Raw genomic sequence first — 27579 nt, 5'->3', positions numbered from 1 at the left:
CTGAACAAAGAGACCTTGGAGAGTAGGTTCATAGCTCCATGAAAGTGGAATGGCAGGTAGATAGGATAGTGAAGAAGGCACTTGGTATGCTTTCCTTTATTGGTCAGACTATTGAGTACAGGAGTTGGGAGGTCATGTTGCAGCTGTACAGGACATTGGTTACGCCACTTTTGGAATATTGTGTGCATTTCTGGTCTCCTTGCTATCAGAAGGATGTTGTGAAACTTGAAAGGGTTCAGAAAAGATTTACAAGGATGTTGCTAGGGTTGGAGGATTTGAGCTATAGGGAGAGGCTGAACAGGCTGGGGCTGTTTTCCCTGGAGCATCGAAGGCTGAGGGGTGACCTTATAGAGGTTTTAAAAATCATGAGGGGCATGGATAGGGTAAATAGACAAAGTCTCTTCCCTGGGGTCGGGGAGTCCAGAACTGGAGGGCATAGGTTTAGGATGAGAGAGGAAAGCTATAAAAGAGACCTAAGGGGCAAAATTTTCACGCAGAGTTTGGTACTTGTATGAAATGATTTGCCAGAGGAAGTGGTGGAGGCTAGTACAATTGCAACACTTAAAAGGCATCTGGATGGGTATATGACTAGGAAGGGTTTGAAGAGATATGGTCTGGGTGCTGGCAGGTGGGATGAGATAGGGTTGGAATATCTGGTCAGCATGGACAAGTTGGATCAAAGTGTCTGTTTCCATGCTCTACATCTCTATGATTCTATGAATCTAATGACTTACAAGATGGCTGGCATGTCAGCCTTTGTGCTGGTCAAAGGTGATCCTGGATATTCAATGATTCATGAATGCATGTGAGGCTTGCCAACCACATAAAACTCCAGCAGTCAAAGAACTATCCACATCCATATCATGTTCTATCCACTCCTGTTGTGACAAAGCTGCTCCTTTAACAAGGTTATGTTGTCCTTGTCTTTCTTTGGAGAGGTCGTAAAAGTCGTAGACTCCAAAAAGTCTAAGTCTTGAAGGGGTTAGGGCCAGTTTGATTATAGATAACAGATACTGCCACAGCCAACAGCCTTTCAAGTTTTGGAAAAAAATACTTGTGCAATGAAAGGAGAATGGGCAGTTTTCCCAGCTCAGTTTTTCTCTGGTTTGGTTTGCTTTTTAGCAGTTGTGTTGATGAAGTGGCTGGACACAAAAAAGCAGGTCCAAGCTGGTACTCTCTCTCTGACGTCATTCCTGAAAGACCCTGTGTTTGATTTTACCTTTTGTGCCAAGTGGTGTTGATGTAGATTCTTGCAATTATTGAGAACGGCATAATTTAGTTGGAATGATCTGTCACACTTTCAGATTGTGTTTCCGTATTGTGTTCTTTTTTGTTTGTGTTTAATTCGGTAATCTTGTAAATGAATTGTTTTGTTTAAAACTACATTGTTTGACCAATTGCATCTCTCCTGGAGTAAATGCGTTACACCTGCTAAAACAATTCGCAAAGTTAGGGTCTCGGCTACATTCTTGAAATGTTTTGAGGGGTTTGGCCTGGTCTATAATATGGAATTAATTCTCTAACTTTCATTATTGATGATTTTGTCAACATAACAAATATGACCAGTGCTGACGCAGTGAGCACTATATTTGGTTTTCCCGGTGTCCCAGTTCAGAAATAGTCTGTCAGCGGACGGCAATACACTTTTAAAATATTACAAGACATGTGTGCTAAGTGAGAAGTGGCCCTTTAGACATTATCGCCCCAATACCAACAGTGAGGTAGCCTAACATATGGTTATTACTCTCAAGTCAATGATCAATAAATGTCAAGCAACAAACAAAGATTTTTACATGGCATTGCTTCATTTTCAAGCAACAGTAATGGAGAACAGATTACAAACCCCATCTCAACTTATGCTCAGAAGACCAATGCTGTCATCATTGCTCAGCAACAAATGTTTAACTCTTCTGAGACCCAGGACTTTCTTCTTCAAAGAGAGAGATGAATAAAAGAGATACATGATAAGGGAGTAGGTACAGAATGTCCAAAACCACTCACATGGGCAGAGGGTATGAGTTAGAAACATAAAGACAAATACTTGGATATCAGCAAAAGTTTTCAAAATATGCAATAAGCCCTGATCATACAGAGTCACGACCAATCATGATGCTTCACTGTCGTTATGGACTAGGCCAGATGACTCAAAACATTCTTAAACAGGCAGTCCTAGACCTAACTTTGCAATTTTTTTCAGTAAGTGTACAAGTGAAAATTACCCAGAATAAGATAGCTAGGTTGACTACTAGATTTTAAAACAGACAGAAGGTTTATTCACAAAATTACACCATGAAACACAAAGAACAGAGTAAAGAACTCCTACAGAACTCAACCTTATCCAGCTAGACTTAATTATGCTGTTCCGAAAACACACAACACTCCCAATAAGCAAACACGCTTTAAAACCCAGTATAAATGGAACACTTGCTTACAGGTTGAAATTGAAGGGCAGAAAAGACCTTTGCAGAGCCATTAAGAGAGCCAAGGACCAATACCAATCCAAACTAGAGACCCAGGCAGACACCTGGCGACTATGGCAAGGACTGAATGACATCACAGGTTCTAAAAAGAGACAGTACAAGATAGCAGATGATGACATATGCCTCCCAGATCATCTCAACACCTTCTGTGCTCACTTTGAGCAGAATTTCGGCGGAGAGGTAACACCTATTCCAACAAGTCCCAACAGTCACTGCATCAAAGGTCAGATCAATTTTCCTTCGTGTGAACCCAAGGAAAGTGATGGGATCAGATGGAATACCAGGCTGTGCACCCAGAGCATGCGCCGATCAACTGACAGAGGTCTTCTCGGACATCTTCAACCTCTCCCTGCAGCAGGCCACTGTCCCTGCCTATTCAAGAGGGCCAACAGCATCCCTGTGCCTCAGAAGGCTCATGCAGCATGTCTCAATGACTACAGTCTAGTGGCCCTAACTTCGGTGGTCATGAAGTGTTTTGAAAGGCTGGTCATGGCATTAATCAACTCCAGCCTTCCTATTGCTCTTGACCCACTCCAATTTGCCTATTGGACCAACAGATCCACGTCAGATGCCATATCACTTGCCCTTCACTCCTCCCTCGAACATCTTGACATCAAGAACAGCTACGTAAGAATCCTACTTATTGACTACAGTTCAGTCTTCAACACTATTATCCCCTGAGACTGATTACTAAACTTAGTGATCTCAGACTAAGCCCAACTCTCCAACTGGATCCTCAGTTTCCTGACCCACAGGCCAAAATCAGTGAAGATTGGGGACATTATTTCATCATCACTAACACTCAACAGTGGAGCCCCCCCAGGAGTGTGTACTCATCCCCCTGTTATATTCACTGTATACCCATGACTGCATTGTCAAATACCAGACTAATGCCATTTACAGGTTCGCTGATGACACCACCATAGTCGATCGAATCTCAGATGGCGACGAAACAGAGTACAGATGGAAGGTGGGAGACCTGGAAAAATGGCGCACTGAGAACAACCTAGCTCTCAATACTGGCAAGACCAAGGAACTCATTACTGACTTTCGGCAGGCTGTTACTCATGGCCCCCTACGCATTAACAGCACAGAGGTGGAACATGTGGAGAGTGTCAAGCTCCTGGGAGTGGTCATCCACAACAAGCTTTCTTGGTGCCCTTATGTGGATGCACTGGTTACAAAGACCCAACAACATCTCTTCTTCCTCAGGCAGCTGAGGAAATTTGGCATGTCGACGAATACCCTTGCCAACTTTTATAGGTGCACCATTGAGAACGCTCTGTCTGGATGTATCGCTATCTGGTATGGCAACTGTACCATTCAAGATTGGAGACAGTTACAGAGAGTGGTGAACTCGGCCCGGACAATCACAAAGGCCAACCTCCCATCTATAGAATCCATCTACCAGGCCTGCTGTTAAGGAAAGGCCACCAGCATTCTCAAAGATCCATCCCACCCTGGCAATGCTTTTCTACAACCTCTACCATCGGGGAGAAGGTACAGACGCACCAGCCGGATTTGAAACAGTTTCTACCCTTTTTTTTTTGAATACTGAATGAACTCACAAACTCTTAACAGTCTGTGTTTTTGTTTTTGCCGCTATTTACCTATTATTTACTTATCTATGCTACTTAACTCAGTGATCTGCCTGTATTGTTCACAAGACAAAGCTTTTCACTGTGCCTCGGTACATGTGACAATAAATTGGAGAGAGACAGAGAGTTTCCACACAGCTCTCTGTTGAACTTTCAAGTTCAAGACTGAACTAAAACTGTTCAGCTCAGTTTAGCTAAAGAGCAGACTATTCCCCTTTCATTATACAAGTCACTTCTAAAACATGACCACTTTGGCCTGAAGACTCATCTGTTTACAAATAAACAAAAGGCCTCTCAAAATCCTTCTCATCTCTGTACCAAACCAGACTGATCAGAGTCTGGCCCAGTTTATTGTCCCTCTGAAAAAAAATCAAGTAAAGAGTCTCCTTGACCCAAGGAACAGATTTCAGAAAATAAGGGAGTGGCTTTGTGGCACTGTGAAGGAACAGAAACCAACACAGACCAATATACAACACTTCGATCATGTATGAAGAGAGTGAGAAAAGAATATTCTACTGATGATAATTATGGATTATGTTGAGTGACAGCAACCAGCAGCAAGATAACCAAGTGTCAAACAAATGTAACATAGAGCATCATTTACTTCACCAGATAGGTATATGATCACCAAATCAGGATAAGTTGTCAAACATCTTAAACATTACACCAAATTTTGAAATATTATTCTTTTAAACATTGATTTATGTTTTTATATACTAACTGAAATAAGAACATGTGCTGTTTTTGGAAAAATAGATATCATGTTATGTATCACAGACAGTATGTTAATTGTACCTTTAAGAAATATTCTCATAATATCACTTCTATGTCATTGTGTGTGGCCTGAGGGTAATATAATCTCATACTCCATCATGTTTCAGACAATTGAAGCATAACACTCTATTGGAAGCAAGCTCTTCTGTTGTAAACTAATATCTTAATACGAACCCTGACACTTACGTGCCTGAGGAATGTAATGTTTGTATGTAATAATTGTATATATGCATGGAGATTTGTTTCCTCTTGTGGTGTCCAACTGACAGTATCCAAACAATTTCTTAAGAATGGAGAATTTCTTTAAGAAATCCATATTTTCAGAACAAAGCTGTGTGAAACTAGCAATAAAAACCCTGGCTGCACTTCTAAAGTAGTTATGCAATTGATATGTAGGGTTAGTTCCATTATCTTCTTGATTCAATTAATTCAAGGACCAAACCAGTGAAAAAAGTTGCAAGCATTTTCAATCAAATTTTGAAATTATGACCCTAAAGATATAGTAATAACAATTCATCCTGCTTTCTCTGCCTTCATCTGTGTAAATATTTACCTATATGTTTGGCAATAGCTGCATGAAGCAACTTGATCAATTGCAACAGAAAAGACTATGCCAGCAAATAAAAGGAGATGCTGAGAAAATCAAATAAAACCACGAGTGCTGTTGGGGCTGCTGTTAAATCTTTGTCGAACAGTTGATTTGTGCATAAGCTACTTGAACTATTGGGCCTTCACAAATATTAATATAATGACAAAGAAAATTTTTCAGTAAAGGTTCAGTCTTGTCTAAATGACTCCCAAATATATTCAGATCCCAATAAGGCAACATTATGCCTACAGGGGTGACATGGCAAGGATATTTAATTTCCTTGCTTCCATTAAGGTTAAATAGTTAACATTTATACATTTATTTCCGCAACAATAAAGTGCAAATATTAAATCAATTATAAAAGTGGAGGTTTGTTTTCATTCCTGTGGCTGATGGATGTCATAATACCAGGAAATAATTCTACTTCAGGTGCAAATTGGCAGAAGTAGGCACCTACTGAATGGATTTGGCTTCGGAGTAAAGTTGCTGTACTGAGCCTTAACAATGTACTTCAGCTGCAACTTCTTCCTGCCAGAATGAATGACATTTCCCTACCCTTTGTTAGCCACTCTGTGGCCTCCAATAATGGCAGTAGAAGCTAGTGCAGAGTTAGAATCATTTTCTACTACAGACACACAACAGAAAGAGCTGGTTGAATTTTGAACAAACCCAGAATGGATTTACCAGTGTAACTTTAGTACTGCTAGAGTGTGAAGCTATCTGGAGGGATGACCAGTAACATGGAAAAAAGGTCAATGTCTTTCTTCACTCCACCAACATTAGTGCCACCACCTTCATTCCAATACTTCTCACTGACTCTATTATACCTGCACCTCAGGGATAAGGAGCAGAGATTATACAAATTAGGCCAGTTTTCACTAGAATTTAGGAGATCAAGGGGTGATTTGGTTGAAGCTTTCAAGATATTGACTGGAAAGAGCAGGGTAGATAATGATAAACTATTTCTGTTCTAGAACTAAGGTGAGAATTAAGGGCAGACTGTTCAGGAGATATGTTTGGAAGTACTTGTGAACACAAAGGGTGAAAGATATTTGGAACTCTCTTTCACAAATAACAGTGGATGCTGGATCAATTGTTAATTTTAAATCTGAGGTAAAATTTTGTTAAGCAAAGGTATTAAGAAATATGGACCAAAGGCAGGTAATATGGAGTTAGGCCACAAATCTGCCATGATCTCGCGAAACCTGCTCAAGGGCCTGACTGGTCTACACCTGTTCCAATGTTCCTATGTTAATATCTCTGCTACTAAAACCACCTCCTGCTGAGTCTCATGCTCTAAGCTTTGACTCATGCATGCATAACCTCCAACTCACCCCCTCTCACCCCAACCTGTAACACCAATAACCCTACATACCCTCCATGCTGCCTACTCATTCATTCAGAAAACTTGCACACATGCACTGACATTAATAACTGTGCCATCGTTTAGCTCCTCATTGCTTAAGGGGCCTGTAATATGAATTCAAATCTCAGCACAATAACTGAGGCAAGTTAAATTCAATTAATTAATAAATATGCCATAAAGTGCTAGTTTGATTAGCAATGGTCATGAAACTACAGTTTGTCATGAAGGATTTCGCAATAGAAGTTATCTGAGTTAATAAACCAAAAAGAACAAAAAGGGATAACATGCAGGTTAAGGTCCTCAAGAGTTGTCTTGCTTCTCCAACACCCCCACCGATGGAGAGATCTGCATTGACAGAAAGGGGCAACTTGCTTTTGTAGACGTAGTGCTGCCTTTCAGAGGAAGTCACATCAAACAGTGAGTTTTCAAAACATGGGAAAACCCATCTAGCTGTTACATCAGCTGATTATTCAGAAGTGTCCCAATTAAAGTGTTCATAGCATTCAAAATACCAATGTCTGAAGTTACGCTGCAGAGATTAAAAGCTCAAATTGCATGTTTGGTGGCTTCCATTTAAAATCTAGATTTACAGTCTTGAGGGTAAGGGAATTGACATTCAGTGTTGATACCTCCTGCTTCCAGATGTGATATAATACATACCTGGGAAGTTTGGCGACAGCCACTAGGTGGCTGTGATCCCTGCCTTCAACTTGCCCAATAAATGTTTACCCAACTGTATTTGCATGAACCTCTCGTGTTTTGGACTACACCCTAACCTCTTGGGACCAGACAATCCTTGAGTAGCTAAAATTCAGCATACATGGGATAGTCTTGGTAGGTTGTGTAATGACATTATTTACAAATGTACTCCAAGAGCCAAATATTTCACATCTATGGACCCAAGAAATCCATTTGCAACTTTGTCTACAGTCACCTTTCTCTTTTTCAATGTTGTGACACAGGTTATCTGTTTGCAGGATAAGACAGCACATATTAGAATGGAGTATACAAGAACTTAGCAACCTTTTAGACTCAGAGCCATTCTATGGACGTAGTACCATTGGCTTTTATTGTTCCTGGCTATATTTTTCCCATACTGGAATGTTACCATTGTGTTATGCATTAGCACCCTTGTTAATTCACGGCAGTTTAACACAGAGTAAAGTTCTAACACTAATTAACATTGTAAAAGAACAAAACTATTTAAATGTACTTTGAGGACTGGCAAGCCCCTTGTACTAGGCATTTCAAATAGTACTTTCTGCTTACATTTGTGGTATGAGCTTGCCTGCAACGGGGCATTTTTATCTGATGTGACAATGCTTACGCTTTCTCTTATAACACAAGTAGGTGAGCATAGATATCGTGGTATTGAGGAATCCAACAAATATTCATAACAACTAGTTATTATATACAATTATATTCCTCTGGCAAATAAGTGGATAGACTAATTTTAAGGTATTTGGCAATTCAAGCTGTTAATAGAAGAGCATACTTTTGTTAAAGTGTCATTTTTCAGTTGGCCTGAGATAATGAGATTTTTAAACCTTCAAGCTATATACAAGGATACAGCCATGATATTATAAACACATTTCTTATAGAGATTCTGCCATACTGGCTATAAGACATGACACAATACTTAGCTACATTCTTCAGGTTAATCTCATATATTTCTATCTTTGAGTATAGCAATCATTACATCTGCAATCAATTCCTACCCTTGTACCAGAAAACTCTGGGGAGGGTGTTCATTTATCTTTGTCTATTGCCATGGTATATATTACAGCTCTGTCCAGCAATTTTGCTGAGTGATCAGCTCCTCTGCTCTTTCCTGCAGTAATACAAGTTGTTCAATTACTCATTCATGCAGTTAGGTCCATTTTAATGATTTGCTTACTGTCTAAAGGTTAAGGAGCATCATTTACTATCTCTTGGAACAAAATTCTGCAAATCTGGGTGTTAATGAGTAGGTTTGCAAACTCCCCAAATCTTTAATAAATTGCTCATGAACAGCAGTGTTTGAAATTTTGTCACAGCTCAGCTACTCAACATTATTTCTGATTGATTAAAAAATCACTTAGTAATACCTTCACTGTGCAGTTCCATGCAACAACTAACCACAGCAAGTTGAGCACACTTTTATCTCACCATTTCAAACATCCATAAAAAGGCATTTTCTAAATACAATAATGCTAGAATCTGGCTGTTCTAAGGGCCAAGAAAAAAAGTGTTTTCTTTTTAATTCAATTTTATTGGCTTTTCTTATGTTACATGTCTGTTTTATTTGAAACTGTTAAAATGTAATAAAGAATGCCACCAACATTGTAATCTGCCTGTAACAATTGTATTTATACATCCTTCTATCCAGATTAAAGTCGGAAAAATTCCTCTGTCGGATTGAGTTTCAGAGTTGTAGCTCTTAATGGAAATATCAAAGGTCCACAAAAGGAGAGAAATACTTGGAAAATGTTTAACAACCATCACATCGTGAATCACATGTTTAAATGGACCCTTTTGCCTAGAATTTACCTTTTTGAGAAGCAGACAAAGATGCCACTAAAAGGACATCAATACCATTTCTCTTCTTTGGCACAGACCAAATCACAATCCATGCGTGAGATCACATTCAGTTCAAACCACAATGGCACATTTAATTATTACCCGACATATTTTTCATTCCATGTAGAAACTCAGTGCAATAAAAAGTTATGGGTACTGCTTTGTGCCCTGAGATTTAGGACAAATTATTAATCACAATTATAAATTACAGGTTGTTCTGATTTAATGTAAACCAAATAGAAATAGCATAGTTTTATGGAATACATGGAAATGATCTGAAAAGCTTTGACTTGACAAATGCCAAATGGCAAAAATATTTTCTGCAAGTGTTATGCAAAGCCTTACCATTGATAAAATTGTGATTCTTTTTTGTTTTCTAATATCTGTTACTTAATTTTGTTAGAAAGCAAAACGTCAAGGCCAAGTGAAACGAGTTTGGTACCATTGACCTTATTGAGCTTGAAAGGTTGCATTGTACAAATGTGTCCTTGAACTCTGCCCTACAGTACTGTCAACATAAAAAGATGCAGACATTTACAGGAAATTAGAAGGGATAAGACAGTCATTTATTTATAGAGTATTGCACGGAGGAACTCTGAGCTTAAGGACACTCAAACTATATGAGTGAGCACTCAGGATATATTTTAAGAAGAATAGGCAGGTTTAGACTAGGAAGGTAAATCCTAATTAAAGAAAACAATTGAGGGCTCAGTGGAGCACCAGATTACAGGCGGAGACAGGGATCAAAATCTTTCTTTGAACAAGAAAAGAATGAGTTAGAAATGCGGTGTGGACCAACAAATAGATCATGGGCATAAGAAGGTGGGAAAGTGTGATTCGATTTTATACAAAAAATATAACAGTTTATAAGACAAATAGTTTTTTTACTACCTGAAAATTAAATTCAGGAAGAAAACAAGGTTTGAGGACCTCAAACATTGTCAACAACTGAATGCTGAAAATAACTTGAAAAGAGAGAAAAAAAATCAATTTTTGCATTGAAAGCAAACTGAAAGACTGAAAATGTTTTGTGTCTGGTAAAATAAAAAACAAAGGAATGAGGATTGGAGGATTTGAGGGGGAGGCTGAATAGGATGGGAATTCTTTCCCTGGTGCATCGGAGGCTGAGGGGTGACCTTCTGAGGTTTCTAAAATCATGAGAGGCACAGATAGGGTGAGTAGCCAAGATCTTCTTTCCAGAACAGGGGAGTCCAAAACAAGAGGGCTTAGGTTTAAGGTGAGAGGGGAACGATTTAAAAGGGACCTGAGGGGTCACGTTTTCACGTGGAGGATGGCACATATATGGAATGAACTGTCAGACAAAGTGATGGATGCAGTTACAATTACAAGATTTAAAAGATACCTGGATGGGTATATAAATAGGAAGGGTTTAGAGTGACATGGGTCAAATGTTGGCAAATGGGATCAGATCAGTTTAGAATATCTGATCAGCATGGATGAGTTGGATTGAAGGATCTGTTTCCATGCTTTATGACATTATGACACTATGGTAATAATTTATGAGTCAAATCTGTCAGCTACTGGGTTGAATTATCTACTATTTATTTATTGCATTTCAGATTCCAATGCATGCATTTGCAGACTTCCTTTTGTCTCTTTAAGACCTTTAGGTTGTGAAATTCTGTTCAAAAAGCCACAGTGCCTTACTCATTTTTAAGATAATCATCTCAGCTCCTAAATGACTCAGACAATCCTGAGTCAATTGGAAAAATATGGCAAGATCAGAAAGGTGAGATTCCCGACAACAAGCGAAAAGGTCTGATTTACAATCCATCGTTTTACCCGATGCAAGAATTTCGATAATGAGTAGTGAATGGCCTATTTGTACATATTAACATTTCACTAGCTCCTAATCTTAACTAAATTGCAGCCTCCTGTTTTTCCATACACCAGAGAGAAACAAGACGGTGACAATTTTCAACATGATAAGGTCCAAGGGAGTGTTGCTGAACAAAGAGACCTTGGAGGGCTGGTTCATTGCTCCTTGAAAGTAGAGTCGCAGGTAGATAGGATAGTGAAGAAGGCATTTGGTATGCTTTCCTTTATTGGTCAGAGCATTGAGTAAAGGAGTTGGGAGGTCATGTTGCAGTTGTATAGGACTTTGGTTAGGCCACTTTTGGAATATTGCGTGCAATTCTGGTCTCCTTCCTATCGGAAAGATGTTGTGAAACTTGAAAGGGTTCAGAAAAGATTTACAAGGATGTTGGAGGATTTGAGCTATAGGCAGAGGTTGAATAGGTTGGGGCTGTTTTCCCTGGAGGTCGGAGGTTGAGGGGTGACCTTATAGAGGTATGTAAAATCATGAGGGGCATGGATAGGATAAATAGACAAGGTCTTTTCCCTGGGGTGGGAGCGCCCAGAACCAGAGGGCATAGGTTTAGGGTGAGAGGGGAAAGATATAAAAGAGACCTAAGGGGCAACTTTTTCACACAAAGGGTGGTGCATGTATGGAATGAGCTGCCAGAGGAAGTAGTTGAGGCTAGTACATTTGCAACATTTAAAAGGCATCTGGATGGACATATGAATAGGAAGGGTTTGGAGAGATATGGGCCGGGTGCTGGCAGGTGGGACTAGATTGGTTTGGATATCTGGTCGGCATAGACGAGTTGGACTGAAGGATCTGTTTCTGTGCTGTATATCTCTATGACTCTATGAAAGTTTGAGTGGGTACTTGGCAGCTCCAACTTGCCACTTGCTCCTCTGGACCTCCATCTTTGCTCGAAGTGCCCACGCTTCAGGGCACACACCATGGGCAACATCCAGCTGTGTTCTTTATGTAAGAAGGTTGGTATCAGTCACATATCAGTCTCACCACACCTTCATGGACCATACCCAAGTCATTTATGATGCTGTCCAACACTTCAATATTACAGTGTAGTGCACCAACACCTTTCATTGTAATGTTGTTGCCAGGCCACTTTGTGAACAAACACAAGCACCCCACTCTTGCATCGAAACAGAGTGCACCTCAGGGCTCTCAGCTTGCTGGCTTAGTGCACACTCACTTTGGACCTACTTGAATCGCACAACCTCTTTGTCTTGGCTTTTTTATGCATTGCTGCATCACTCAGAACTTACAGTCTCACAGTACTTCCCTCTTGCTTTGTCTTTTAGCACAGATACAAAGCCAGTCAAACCTGTCATGGGTGATCAGTTGAAGGGTGAACATGTTGCTGTACAGCACCATAGTACATCAAAGTCACATCTGTGCCATATGGCAGCTGCTTATATGGCAAACACATTGAATATGCTTCAAATAATGGCTACATTTTAACAGGAGTAGTCCCAGTCAGGTCAAAGAGAATTACTGTCAGTCCAAAGTAAAATTCAGCCATTTATGAAGTGGTGCACGGCTGTAAGTGGCAAAAGCCATCAGCCTGTTAACAACTAAGTGATAGGCTTCTTGTTAGCTGAACAGCTTATGACTGGATTAGTGGTGCTGGAAGAGCACAGCAGTTCAGGCAGCATCCAACGAGCAGCAAAATTTTCGCTGCTCGTTGGATGCTGCCTGAACTGCTGTGCCCTTCCAGCACCACTAATCCAGTATTTGATTTTCAGCATCTGCAGTCATTGTTTTTAGCTTATGACTGGATATGACTGGAAGCCTTTGAATCACTGGAAGAGTAGGTGGTGTGCCTTTTCCTGCAATAAGAAGTACTGAAGCTTGAAGAAAGCCAGTTTATTTCCCTCACCAGCTGCTATAAGCTGTTGCTTTTAAACTCAAGCCTTTTTAATGTGTGGGCCAGTCACTCCGAGCATCCTACCAGGAAGCAAAACCTACCCGGAATAGAGAGATTGAGGAACAACAAGTCCTGCCATGATGCAGGATAATTATTGATAATCTCAGGTTCCTGTTTCTTTTCAAAAGTGATGCCTTACAAGGATGTGTGCTGAGAGTCAAAATGTACTCTCTGTAACCATAGGTCATCAGCAAATCCCTAACTATGGGCAGGAGCAGATACATTGTAGCCCATTCTTCAAACAGGGCTATCATGGAGCAGATGATAACCCTCCTGAGGATGAGGTTCTGGATTGGATTGGAAGAGCTTTGCAATACACTTGAGACAGATTGGGCTACATAATCCTAACATACAGTGCTTTGCACAACTGGAACAGGCAATGAAGAGATGTAATGGACGTTGAAGAGCTGGGAGAACATCAACAGTCATCTGAGAAGTAAGATGAAGATATTGAGCAGGAGGAACATCACCTTGACCACAATAGAGCAGTGCAGCATTTGGTACATCAAGCCAGACAGAACTAAGTTGACACTCACTTTCAATATGTTTGACTTGGGTGAAGTCATCATTCTGTGGCTGTAAATGTGTTGTTGTTTCAATGCAAAGTAGCCCCTTTTCGTCCTAGGAGAATTTAAGTGTGTTTGCATTTCCTACTGTTCAGTAAAAATTGACATTGCCAACTGTTTAAAGACTTTACAATGTGTGATGCTTACACATAAAACAATGGCAAGAATGTATGCAGTGCTGGGCATGAAGGAAAGAGTAACAATCCTTCAAACAGTGTTCTAGCATTGTATGGCCTTTAGGTTGGAAGCCTCTGTAGCTTCATTCATATAGCTGCACTTACTATGACAGTTGATGATGTAAAGTGATAATACATTTATGAATGTGAGAATACAAACCATTGCACAAAGATGTTCCAAGATGGCAGGGCAATACTTGGGCTCGTCCTTTCCAGACTGGCCACTTCCTCTCTTCTTTCCATACCCTTTTTGTCTTCTTTCTTTTTTTCTCTCTCTTCACCTTCTTCCAGTTGGCGTCAGCAAAGATGGCATTGCAGACGAGGGCGGCCAGAGCGGATCTCTGGGTGAGGCAGCAGTAGCAGCAGAACCAGGGACTCCTGGTTGTGGTAAACCCAAAGCTGGGGGCTCTTGGGTGTCAGTGAGGCAGTGGTGGCAACTCCGGCTTGTGGTAGGCAGTGCTGGTGTCATTGGTGAGGTAGCTCAGGGATCAGAACTCATCACAGAGGTGGGAAAATGAAGATGGGTGCTCTTGCAGCTTGATCTTTTTATTCTTTTTATTCTTAAACTATTCCAAATCGCGCCAGATTGTGGAGACAGTGGAAGCTTTTCACTGTATTTTACTGGATTATTTACTGTAACATGCAAGTGACAATAGATCATTATTCATTCAGATAGAATCAAGAAAATGGAGACTGTACCAAAGAAGAAATTGTTAATGAGGTGACCAAAAGAGATGGATTCGAAGACAGATCTTAAAGGAATGGAAATAAGTATAGAGACACAGCAGCTTATGAAGAAATACAGAAATAGGGAGAGGCAAGGTCATAAAATTATTAAAATATTTTAGGAGATGGGAACCAATGTAATAAGACAGGGCTGATGGATGAATGAATATTGATATGGGATAGGATCAAAATCTGGGAGGTCATCCTGCCATGTTTGGCCATCTTCAAATTTTCTGTAGTAAATGACTCCAATCTCTCCTTTACAATGGGATTCAGTATCTGCTGCAGTGAGAGTGCATATAGTCTTTCAAAGGAGTAGGCTAGCTTTGTTAGAGATAGCTGATGGGTGAGTTATGGGAATTTGATACATAAAGCAGATTGGTGGTGCAGTGGTTAGGAGATAGCAATTGAGAAGGCAAAAGTACTGCAGAAGCTGGAGATCAGAGTCAAGACAGAGTGGTGCTGGAAAAGCACAGCAAGTCAGGCAGCATCCAAGGAGCAGGAAAATCAATATTTCTGGCAAAAGATCTTCATCAGGAATCCTGATCGTAATTGAAACTCCGTTCACAGACCTTGACCATTTGTGCCAGTTTTTCTAACCAGCAATCTAGGACGTGTGTGTGTCTGTGTGTTGGGGGGTTTATGGGGAGAGCAGGGGTGCTTCTTGGCTAGCTGCAGAAAAATCTCCTTTTTCATTCTTTCAGGAATTAAAGTCTTCTGTGCTGCATCTGAGAATGTGCTGCTCAGAAGGTCTTTCATAGCCATTTCCAGTATCTACTGCATCCAAAAGTTCTTGTTAGTATAAGTAAATAGGAACTTGTGCCCCCTGTTGGCCATGTATACAATCACCAGTGTTGGGTTTCACATTTCAAGAAATCAAAAGGAGGGACAACATTTTTATATTGCCTCCATCAAGAAGGTGGGAACCCCTCATTATAAACTCTGCAGTCACTTCAGGGTTTTGCTAAGTTTCACCCATCATTTTTATAACAATTCAGCCAGGTTTATTGTCAATTTAGAGCTACTCTGAACTCAGTTGATGCTTGACTAAAATCTGACGCTGAATCCAAACTTCTACCATCACAGAGAAATGCAAGGGCAGTCAGACATTATTAAAGAAGGTGCTGTAAAGTTCTTCATTGGGCTTGGAAATGCTAGAGGATAACAGGAAACATCTTGCTTAAGTCAATTAAGATGGCCCATTGACTTGGGAAAGCATGCAATGTTCTTTGTTTTGTATGATAAATGAATAACAATGATTAACATAACTGGATTGCAACTGTTTGCTGAAAAGAAAGCAGCTTAACAATTCACATCTGAACCTAACTCATTAAACGTTTGCTTTAGTCCACCATTGGAAACATTGGAAGAATTCCAACAGCATGAGTTCAATTCCTGCACCAGATGAAGTTACCATGAAGGACTCTTCTTCTCAACCCTCCTGAGGTGCGATTTCTTCCGGACACAGATCCCAGTACAGCTCAAGTAAAGCCCAATCCATTGGAACAAATCCCTCCTACCAGTACTGGTACCAGTGCTCAATGAACTGAAGCTTAGCCATATATTTCACTCCTTGACTTCTTTACCCTTAGTCAGTTTACCCGTTGCTCAGGTAGTAATCCAGAGATTACTACTTTTTAATGGAGCTCCTAACTTTTCTTAATCTCTTATCAATGCCATTAGTACCAACATATATGACAACAATTGGATCTCTCCACTTCCACTCTAGATTCTTCTCTAGTCCTGCGAAGATATCCTTAATCCAGAGACCAGGGAGCCAACCCAACCTTTTGGACATCGGCTCACAGCTGCAGAGAACAGTATCTATTCCCCTATTGTACTGTTCCCTACCACATCTACATTGTTATTTTCTCCCCCACTTGAATGACTCTCTGTGGCACAGAACCACGATCAGTTCTGTCATCCTCCCTGAATTCCCCATCTCCTCTGCACAGCTTGCATCAACATTTTAATTGTTGAATAGATGCTATTTGAATGTAACCTCCTGTGTCCTCATACCTGCCTTACCTGCAGTTACACATTCCTACCCCTGATCATCAATCAAATGTGAATTATCTAGCCTGAGGGTCGTGATTATGCTCTGGAACAATGAGCCCAGGTACCTTTTCACCTCAATGATGTGGCACAAAGTCTGCATGTCTGGTTTCAACTCCTCAACTCCAATCCAAATGTCTCAAGTTACAAACAGTGACAACAGAAATGTTTGCTCTGGATCACCATGGTTTCCAGAAGCTTCCCCAGCAATATATCAGCCATTCTGCCACAAATATCGTAATGATTTAACTTATTTGATTTCCTCTAGATTCCCTTTTCTTTACACTTTGCTGTAATGATATTTTTTACAAAAGAAGATCACCAGTATCAACCTTATACTTAATCAGCTATCTTTGAGGAAAGAGAAGATCACTAGAGATGTGAAGACCTTATTTTTATCTGAAAGATTCAAAATACCCATCAATTAGCTTCTTTCCCTGCACACATGCCACATTGTGATTCATGATGTCACTCCTCCTCTGGTCTCGCTGCAGGTAGGGCCTCTTGATCGACTCCTTTTATCCCCTACCAGTTGCGTCTTCCTCTGGAGCATTTCATTCTTCCAGAAGACCTTACTACAATCCATGGATTATGCCAGTGGTTATATGTCAGTGTAAGTCAGCTTTACAATAGGTTCTTATGCTATTGAACCTAAGAAAGTGTCTTTGAATCACCCATAATTGTAACTTGTTTTATATACAGAACCTACAACAAATTGAACTCAACAAAAAAGTTGCATTTGACAGTCCATTGATGTAATGTAAGATATTCTGTAAAGGAACAATTATGACTATGTACCTATATATTCCTAAATGTGCATTATTGAGCAAATGCAAAATTATCACAGGTCAACACAATTAGTTATACCTCCATTATCTATAGAACTGGGTATCTGACATTTCATAAAAGCTGGAAGGAATGAAACTTGAAAAACCATTGTTGTAAAGCTATTACTTATTTTTATAATTTATGTACAAGTGGCAAGTGATTTACTATGTTTCATAATGCTCTCCCTAAGCAATCTACTAGGTAGTAATTATATGCTTATTTTTGCAATAACTGTTCTGCTTGAAAATTTAATTTCCATTCATCTAAACTGGTCGTTTACATTTTCCATTCTGGTGGTTTACCCAGACATTACAATTTGCTGTTTTCTTTGTCTGGTTAAAAAGTAACTTTTTAAACAGACATTCCTTGCATATGGGTTTATTTACTGTGTTTCTAAATTATAGGTAACAGAAGAAACAGGCCCCTAATTATTTGTTAACTAGAGCACAGTATAAATAAAAATAAATTACAAGACTGTCATAGCTGGAACATTAAAAGGTGTAAACCAAGAACTTGTTTTATTGAATACATAGTCTGGAATATATGTTCACAAACCCATAATGGACTACTTTTCTTGAATTATTTTCCCAGAAAATGAGCTGCCATCTGAGGTATACAACAAAATTCCACAATGTTCTTGGAAATGCACTGAACTAAACAAAATGGAATTCCCAATAATTGACCTGCATTGAATTATCTAGTTTTGACAGAGTGGGAATTCAGCCAATAAAACTAGACTCTGCGTTGATCAGCTAGAATGTGGATAAATAAAGGAAAATGAACCATTTCTGATCAATAACTAGAGTGGTAAAAAGAACCCTTTCAGGTCAGTCCAACAGGGTAATACCCTGCTGCCACTCGCGTATCTTGATTCAAGTATGAACATTCACTATTAGAATCATATAGTAAAGAGCCCTTGCATTTGTTGAACAGTGTTTTAGCAAGAAAAAAATACCATCAAGAAAATATGGGAGACAGTGGAGAGGAGCAAAAAAGTCATGAAAAATAGAGTATTGTTTTGCATTTCCACATCTGTAAAAAGTTCTTCTTGACATCTCAAAACCTGATCAAATTCTCTTCTTTATTTCTATGCTGTGCATTCTAGAAATTAAATGATTAAATTTGAAAAGAAACAATGTAACCTAATTTGTATCTTAACTGCATAGAAGCAAAAACAATTATTTATGTTGTAGATTCCAATTTGCCCTGACTGTATACAAAAATAATAGAGTCATAGAGAGATACAGCATGGAGACAGACTCTTCAGTGCAACTTGTCAATGCCGACTAGACAGCCCAATCTGAGCTAGTCCTATTTGCCAGAATGTGGCCCATACTCTTTTAAATCCTTCCCATTTGTATATCCATCCAGATGCCTTTTAAATGTTGTAATTGTAACTGCCTCTATCACTTCTTCTGGCAGCTTGTTCCTTACATGCACATTTTGTATGAAGAAGTTACCCGTGGATCTTTTTTAAATCTTTCCCCTCTCACCTTAAATCTATGCCTTCTAGTTTTGGATTCCCTTACCCTTCGAAAAACACCTTGTTTATTCACCCTATTCATGCCCCTCATGACTTTACAAAGCTCTAAAAGGTCACCCTCTCAGTCTCCAATGCAATACAGAAAAATGCCCCAGCCTATTCAGCATCTCCTTATAACTCAAACCCTCCAGTCCCAGCAACATTGTCGTAATTGTTTTCTGCACCGTCTCAAGTTTAACAACATCTTCCACTGGAAGGGTGACCAGAACTGGATGCAATATTCTAAAAGTCGGCTCACCGACGTACAACAGCAATATGACACCCCAACTCCTATACTCAATGCCCTGACCAATGAAGGCAACAAACTTGAAAATTCAAAACTATAGCTTTGAAGTATTGTTATTGTTACATTGCCAGATATTGTGCAATGGCTGGAAAGCTAGAAAATCAACACACTAGTAATCACTATCATTTTTTATATATCTCTTAACAGAATGCCATAATGAAAGATCACAACTCCACATTAGTTATGGACATACTGAACTTATAATTACAACATATGTTTGTATAAGAGTCAAAGGACAACTATGAATGAAACTTTCGTGACTGTCTAGGAAAGCACTCAGAAGAACTATAGAATGACACACCTGGAAAGGTACCAAGTGAACCACAAAGAGCAACCACTGAAAGGTAGAGATGCAACCCAAAAAAAAGACTTCATCTATCATGACTACAGGGATAATGTGGCACTGACCACCCCTCACAGCAATAAGTCATCTCCTATGATTTATCTGCCAAGCTGCAGATTTGTGTTTTACCCCTTCAGGAATATTTTTTAAAAAGAGTTAAAAGCTAACAGCAACCACTGCTCTGTGTGTGTTAGTGGGATGATGTGCTAGTATGAACTTGTGTGCTGTGAAAATCGTAGCTTGAGGATAGCCACTAGTTTCCCATGTGCTGTAGACAAAGAAAGACTCTTACTAGCTAGAAGCTAGATAAACAAATGAAGTCACTGTGTTTAAGGAAAAAGAGCAAATGTCTGTCAACTAACCTGCAAAGCCAAGACTCTCAAAGTTAACTGCTTCACGATAAACATCAGCATTACCAGTATCATCAAACTCAACAATGATAACTTTCTACCATCTACTTTTCACGGAATCCAACAACTGATTTCTTTTCAACTGTTACCTTTTTACTCAATTCCCATTGCAGTGTGTATGTGGTGTGTTTTATTTTGATTTTTTCACATGCAGTGGTTAATAAATTCACCTTTTTTTATCTCTGGAAAATCTAAATAAATAAATACATTTGGATTAGGAAAATGCAACCATATTGAAAGACATCCTTTTTACTTAAAACATGTTGCAACTAACTGAGAATGGGTTTGAATTATAAAGGGACTCCAGTTCATCCCTCCTTACCCAGAAGCCAAAATCATTTTGACACATCCTGACTGAAGTTCTAACTAATTGAATATCCTGTCCAGGGACTGATCATAACAAGATACCATGGATGCACCATGTGTCCAGCCTCTTAGTCCAATGGATTCAAAACAAAGGATCTTCTGTGCATCAGACATTAACAATAGCAGCGCTCTTAAAGCTTGTGATTTCTAATAAACCTGTTGGACTATCACCTGGTGTTGTGTGACTTCTGATTTTGTCCAGCCCAGTCCAACACTGATACCTCCACATCTTGGCACTGTGAAAAATGAAAGAAAGAAATTAATTACAAATAAGGAATTATGAAATTATCATTTTTCCATGTCAGTATCACTGCACTTTACATCATACCAGATGCTGGGCTGCACGGTGGCATAGTGGTTAGCACTGCTGCCTCACAGCACCAGAGACCCAGGTTCAATTCCCGCCTCAGGCGACTGACTGTGTGGAGTTTGCACGTTCTCCCTGTGTCTGGGTGGGTTTCCTCCCACAGTCCAAAGATGTGCAGGTCAGGTGAATTGGCCATGCTAAGTTGCCCATAGTGTTAGGTAAGGGGTAAATGTATGGGTATGGGTGGGTTGCGCTTCAGCGGGACGGTGTGGACTTGTTGGGCCGAAGGGCATGTTTCCACACTGTAAGTAATCTAATCTAAGATCACTGAGTAGAGTTCACAATAGTTTGTGTTCACATTTCCAATTTAAGTCAGCAAGACTGATACAAAAATATCAAGTGAAAATTAAGTCTAGGACCAAATAAGTATCCACAAATTTTTCAAATTATTTTAAAAAGATGAACTGCTGGCTGGCCCTATCCCCAATCTACAATCCACACTGTCAGTTGCATGTTAATCATCATGATGAATTTCCGATAATTCTGCTCATTTTGGGGGATGGGAGTGGAGGTGGGGGAGTGGGGGGGAAGGGGAGATCCTGAAATTAAGCTATGTCCTTTAGGCTCAAGTGAGCAAACAGATATCATTTATTAGCTTTGAAATAATAAAGGAAACAATAAGAAATTGCTTACTGTTGAAAGTGCAAACTAATAAATGGTCCTGCATAGCTTACTTAAAAATTCATTTTCAGATTTTAAACCACATGAATCAAAAATGGTGCATTGGATACTGATTTTGTTTTGTAACAAAACAGTTTTCAGCACAGCATTAATCAAAATGCAGCAGGTTATCATTTTTAAATATACAAGGGAAAGTTGTTTAATGCAAAAGTGGGTTGCGCATATATGCAACGAGTTGCTGGAGGTAGTGGTAGAGGTGAGTACAATTACAACATTTAAATGACATTTGGACAGGAACATGGATAGCAAAGGTTTTGAGGGAGATGAGCCAAATGCAGGCAGATAGGATTAGTTCATAGAGTCATAGAGTCATACAGCATGGAAACAGACCCTTCAGTGCAACTCATCCATGCCGACCAGATATCCCAACCCTATCTAGTCCCACCTGCCAGCACCTGGCCCATATCCCTCCAAACCCTTTCTATTCATATACCCATCCTAATGCTTCTTAAATGTTGCAATTGTACCAGCCTCCTCCACTTCCTCTGGCAGCTCATTCCATACATGTACCACCCTCTGTGTGAAAAAGTTGCCCTGTAAGGCTCTTTTATATCTTTCCCCTCTCACCCTAAACCTATGCCCTCTAGTTCTGGACTCCCTGACTCCAGGGAAAAGACTTTGTCTATTTATCATATCCATGCCCCTCACAGGGCTGTTTTCCCTGGAGCATCAGAGGCTGAGGGGAGACCTTATAGAGGTTTATAAAGTCATGAGGGGCATGGATAGAGTGAATAAACAAGATCCTTTCCCCAGGGTGTAGGGCATAAGTTTAAGATGAGAGCGGAAAGAGATAAAATGGACCTAAGGAGTGACTTTTTCATGCAGAGGGTTGTGCTTGTGTGGAATGGGTTGCCAGAGGAAACGGTGGAAGCTGGTACAATTACGGCATTTAAAAGGCATTTGGATGGGTACATGAATAGGGAGAGCTTAGAGGGATATGGGCCAAATACTGACAAATGAGACTAAATTAATCTGATCAGCACGGATGATTTGGACTGAATGGTCTGTTTCCATGTTGCACAGCTCTATGACTCTACGATTCTAATACTTGGTTGGTAATGGTAGAGGGTTTTAGCTTTCCAAAAATAGGCTGGGAGTGCCAGAGTGTTAAGGGGCTTTGATGGGGAGGAATTTGTTAAATGTGTACAAGAAGTTTAAATTTATTCAGTATGTGGGAATATCTACCAGAGAAGAAAAAAAAATGACCTACTCTTGGGGAAATAAGGCAGCGCAAGTGACTGAGGTGTCAGTGGGGGAGCACTTTGAGGCCAGTGACCATAATTCTATTAGTTTTTAAAAAGTGATGGAAAAGGATAGACAGGATCTAAAAGATAAAGTTCTAAATTGGAGGAAGGCCAATTTCGACAGTATTAGGCAAGAACTTTCAAAAGTTGATTGGGGATGGATATCCACAGATAAAGGCACAGCTGTAAAATGGAAAGCTTTCAAAAATGAGATAATGAGAATCCAGTATGTTGCTGATGGGGTGATAGGTGTAGCAAATAGGGAATTTGAGGCTCTGGTCAAGAAAAAGAAGGAAACATATGTCAAATATAGGCAGCAGAGATCAAGTGAATCTCTAGATGAGTAAAAGGGCATTAAGATTATACTTCAGAGGAAAATCAAGAGGGCAAAAGGGAGACATGAGATAGCTTTAGCAAATAAGGTTAAGTGGAAACCAAAGGGATTCTTCAATACATTAAGGACAAAACAGTAACTACTGAGAGAATAGGGCCCCTTAAAGATCAAAGCTGAAAAATGTGTTGCTGGAAAAGCGCAGCAGGTCAGGCAGCATCCAAGGAGCAGGAGAATCGATGTTTCGGGCATAAGCCCTTCTTCAGGCATCTCCCTGAAGAAGGGTTTATGCCCGAAATGTCAATTCCACAGGAGATCAGTGAGATATTAAATGAATATTTTGCCTCAATGTTTACTGAAGAGAAGGATATGGAAGCTAAATGTCTTGTGGAAATAAATAGCAATATCTTGAAAAATGTCCACATTATAGGGGAGGTGGTGCTGGACATCTTAAAATGCAGAAAGTAGGATAAATCTCCAGGACCTGGTCAGATGTAGATTAGCATGGTGCTGGAAAAGCACAGCAGGTTAGGCAGCAGGAAAATCGACGTTTTGGGTAAGAGCCCTTCATCAGGCATGAGGTGGGAGGGGGTGGGGCTGGGAAGAAGGTGGTGAAGAGAGTGCAATAGGTGGATGGAGGATGGGTTAAGGTGATAGGTCAGAGAGGAGGGTGGAGCGAATAGGTGAGAAGGAAAATTGACAGGTGGGACAAGTTATGAGAATGGTACTGAGCTGGGAGAGGGGAAATGAGGAAACTGTTGAAGTCCACATTGATGCCCTGGGGTTGAAAGGCTCCGAGGCGGAAGATGAGGAGCTCTTCCTCCAGGTGTCGGGTGCTGAGGGAGTGTCAGTGGAGGAGGCCCAGGACTTGCATGTCCTTGGCAGAGTGGAAGGGGGAGTTGAAATGTTGGGCCACGGGGCAGTGGGGTTGATTGGTTCGGGTGTCCCAGAGATGTTTCCTGAAGCACTCTGCGAGGAGGTGTCCAGTCTCCCCAATGTAGAGGAGACTGCATCGGGAGCAACGGATACAATAAATGACATTGGGGGATGTGCAGGTGAAACTTTGATGGATGTGGAAGGCTCCTTTGGGGCCTTGGATGGAGGTGAGGGGGGTGGTATGGACACAGGTTTGCAATTCCTGCAGTGGCAGGGGTGCCAGGAGGGGAGGGTGGGTTATTTGGGGTTGTGGACTTGACCAGGTAGTCACGGAGGGAAAGGCCTTCATGGTAAGCGGATAGGAGTGGGGAGGGAAATATATCCCTGGTGGTGGGGTCCGTTTGTAGGTGGCGGAAATATCGGCGGATGATGCGGTTTATATGGAGGTTGATGAGGTGGAAAGTGAGGACTGGGGGTTCTGTCCTTGTTGCAGTTGGAGGGGTGTGGTTTGAGGGCGGAGGTGTTCTATGTAGCCGACAAAGAGACAGGCATAGCTGGGGCCATGCGGGTGCCCATGGCTAACCCCTTTCATCTGGAGGAAGTGGGAGAATTTGAAAGAGAAATTGTTGAGGGTGAAGACCAGTTCAGACAAACGAATGAGAGTGTCAATGGAAAGGTGCTGCTGGGGACGTCAGGAGAGGAAGAAATGGAGGGCTTGAAGGCCCTCATGGCGGATGGAGGTATAGAGGGACTGGATGTCATGGTGAAGATGAGGCATTGGGGGCCGGGGAAACAGAAGTCTTGGAGGAGGTGGAGGGCGTGGGTGATGTCCCTAATGTTTGTGGGGAGCTCCTGGGCTAAGGGGGGTTGGGACAGTATCGAGGTAGGTGGAGATGAGTTCAGTGGGGCAGAAGCAGGCTGAGATGATGGGTCGGCCGGGGTAGTCAGGCTTGTGGAACTTGGGAAGGAGGTAGAATCGGGCGGTGCAGGGTTTCCGAACTATGAGGTTAGAAGCTGTGGGTGGGAGATCTCATGAGGTGATGAGGTTGTGTATGGTCTGGGAGGTGATAGTTTGGTGAGAGGGTGTGAGGTCATGGTTAAGGGGGCAGTAGAAGGAGGTGTCTTTGAGTTGGAGCCTGGATTCAGCAGTGTAGACGAATTGCAAAACCTACGTCCACACCTCCCGATGCACCTCCATCCAAGGCCTCAAAGGATCCTTCCACATCCATCAAAGTTTCACCTGCCCTTCCACAAATATCATTTATTGCATCCGTTGCTCCCAATGCGGTCTCCATTACATTGGGGAGACAGGATGCCTTCTTGCAAAGCGCTTCAGGGAACATTTCCATGACACCTGCACTAATCAACCCACCGCCCCGTGGCTGAACATTTCAACTCCCCCTCCCACTCTGCCGAGGACATGCAGGTCCTGAGCCTTCTCCACTGCCACTCCCTCACCATCCGACACCTAGAGGAAGAACACCTCATCTTCCATCTCGGACCCTTCAACCCCAGGGCATCAATGTGGACTTCACTAGTTTCGTCATTTCTCCGCCCCCACCTTACCCAGTTCAAAACTCCCAGCTCAGCACCATCCTCATGACCTGTCCTACCTGTCAATCCTCCTTCCTATCCATCTTCTCCACCCTCCACTCACCGACCTATCACCTTTACCCCTTCCTCCATCCACCTATTGCACTCACTCAACCACCTTCTTCCCAGCCCCACCCCCTCCCATTTATCTCTCCACCCCTGAGGCTTCAAGCCTCATTCCTGATGAAGGGCTCCTGCCCGAAACGTCAATTTTCCTGCTCCTCAGATGCTCCCTGACCTGCTGTGCTTTTCCAGCACCACTCTAATCTTGACTCAAATCTCCAACATCTGCAGTCCTCACTTTCACCTGGTCAGATGTGCCCTAGAACTCTATGGGAAACTAGGTAAATAATTGCTGAGCCCCTTGCTGAGATACTTGTATCATTGTTAGTCACTGGTGAGATAATGGAAGACTGAAGGCTGGCTAACATGGTGCAATTATTTAAAAATGTGGTAAGGAAAAGCCAGGGAACTATAGACTGGTGAGCCTGACATCAATGGTGGGTAAATTGTTAAAGTGGATTCTGAGGTACAGGGTTTAAATGTATTTGGAAAGGCAAGTACTGATTAGGGATAGTCAACATGGCTTTGTGCACAAGAAATCGTGTCTCACATACTTGATTGAATTTCTTGAAGAAATGACAAAGATGAAGACAGAGTATGGACTTCAGTGAGGTGTTTCACAAGATTCCACATGGTAAACTGGTTAGCAAGGTTAGACCATATGGAATATAGGGAGAACTAGCAATTTAGACACATAACTGGCTCGAAGGTAGGAAACAGAGGGTGGTAGTTGTCGGTTGCTTTTCAGACTGGAGGCCTATGACCAGTGGTGTTCCACAAGGATCGGTGCTTGGTCCACAGCTTTTTGGCATTTATATAACTGATTTGGATGTGAACACAGGAGGTATGGTCAATAAGTTTGCAAATTGGAGGTATAGTAGACAGCAAAGAAGGTTACCTCAGACCACAACAGGACCTTGATCAGATGGGCCAATGGGCCAAGAAATTGCAGATGGAATTTAGTTTAGATTAATGCAAGGTGCTGCATTTTGGTCAGGCAAATCAGGGCAGGACTTATACACTGAACAGTAAGGTCCTGGGGAGTGTTGCCAAAGAAAGAGACCTTGGAATGCAGGTTCATAATTCCTTAAGAGTGCACTGGCAGGTAGATAGGATGGTGAAGAAGGATGTTTCCCTTTATTGGTCAGAGCATTGAGTACAGGAGTTGGGAGGTTGTGTTGTGATTGTACGGGACATTGGTTAGGCTAGTTTTAGATTACTGCATGCAATTCTGGTCTCCTTGCTTATAGGAAAGATGTTGTGAAACCTGAAAGGCCTCAGGAAAGATTTACAAGAATGTTACCAGGGTTGAAGTTTTTAAGCTATAGGGAGTGGCTGAATAGGCTGGGATTGTTTTCCCCAGAGCATTGGAGGCTGAGGGGTGACCCTATAGATGTTTATAAATCCATGAGATGTGTGGATAGGGTGAACAGCCAGGGTCTTTTTCCCAGGATAGGGGGAGTCCAAAACGAGAGGGCATAGTTTTAAGGTGAGAGGGGAAAGATTTATAAGGGATCTAAGGGGCAATGTTTTCACACAAAGGATGGTGCATGCATGGAATGAGCTGGCAGAGGAAGTGGTGGAGGTTGGTACAATTACAACATTTAAAAAGCATCTGCATGGGTACATGAATAGGAGAAGTTTAGAGGGATATGGGTCAAATGCTGGCAAATGGAACTTGATTAATTTAAGATATCTGGTTGACATGGATGATTTGAACCAAAGGGTCTGTTTTTGTGCGAAACATCTGTATGATTCAAATATCTTGCGTATGGCAGTTTCAGAAAGGGAAACACTAGTTATGGGCAGTGATCCCTCCGATTTTTCTTCTGGCTGCGTGGGTCTCTCCTCAGGTCCTACCATGGCAATGATTTCTGGACTGGGAAGTTAACACCATGATCAGCATGCTGACTCCAATTGCTGTGCCACAGAACATCAGAGCAGCTACGTACACACACAGCCAAACAGCTTAGAGGGAAACCTTGCTCATGGGTCATG

At 41.2% G+C, this 27579-nt stretch overlaps 1 long non-coding RNA gene across 2 annotated transcripts in view; it reads right to left on the bottom strand.

Moving 5' to 3' along the window:
- LOC140478917 (uncharacterized) overlaps nt 1–27579 on the bottom strand; it is a 234478-nt gene that overhangs the window by 176559 nt on the left and 30340 nt on the right. For both annotated transcript variants that reach the window (XR_011960894.1, XR_011960893.1), the window contains exon 3: nt 20598–20662. This is a non-coding gene — a long non-coding RNA (uncharacterized lncRNA). The remainder of the gene's footprint in view (nt 1–20597; nt 20663–27579) is intronic.

This window comes from Chiloscyllium punctatum, chromosome 6 (genome assembly GCF_047496795.1).
Source record: "Chiloscyllium punctatum isolate Juve2018m chromosome 6, sChiPun1.3, whole genome shotgun sequence".
Classification (NCBI taxonomy): Eukaryota; Metazoa; Chordata; class Chondrichthyes; order Orectolobiformes; family Hemiscylliidae; genus Chiloscyllium; species Chiloscyllium punctatum.
The sequence above is the reverse complement of the archived record's forward strand: the minus strand, read 5'-3'. Positions and strand labels throughout refer to the sequence as shown.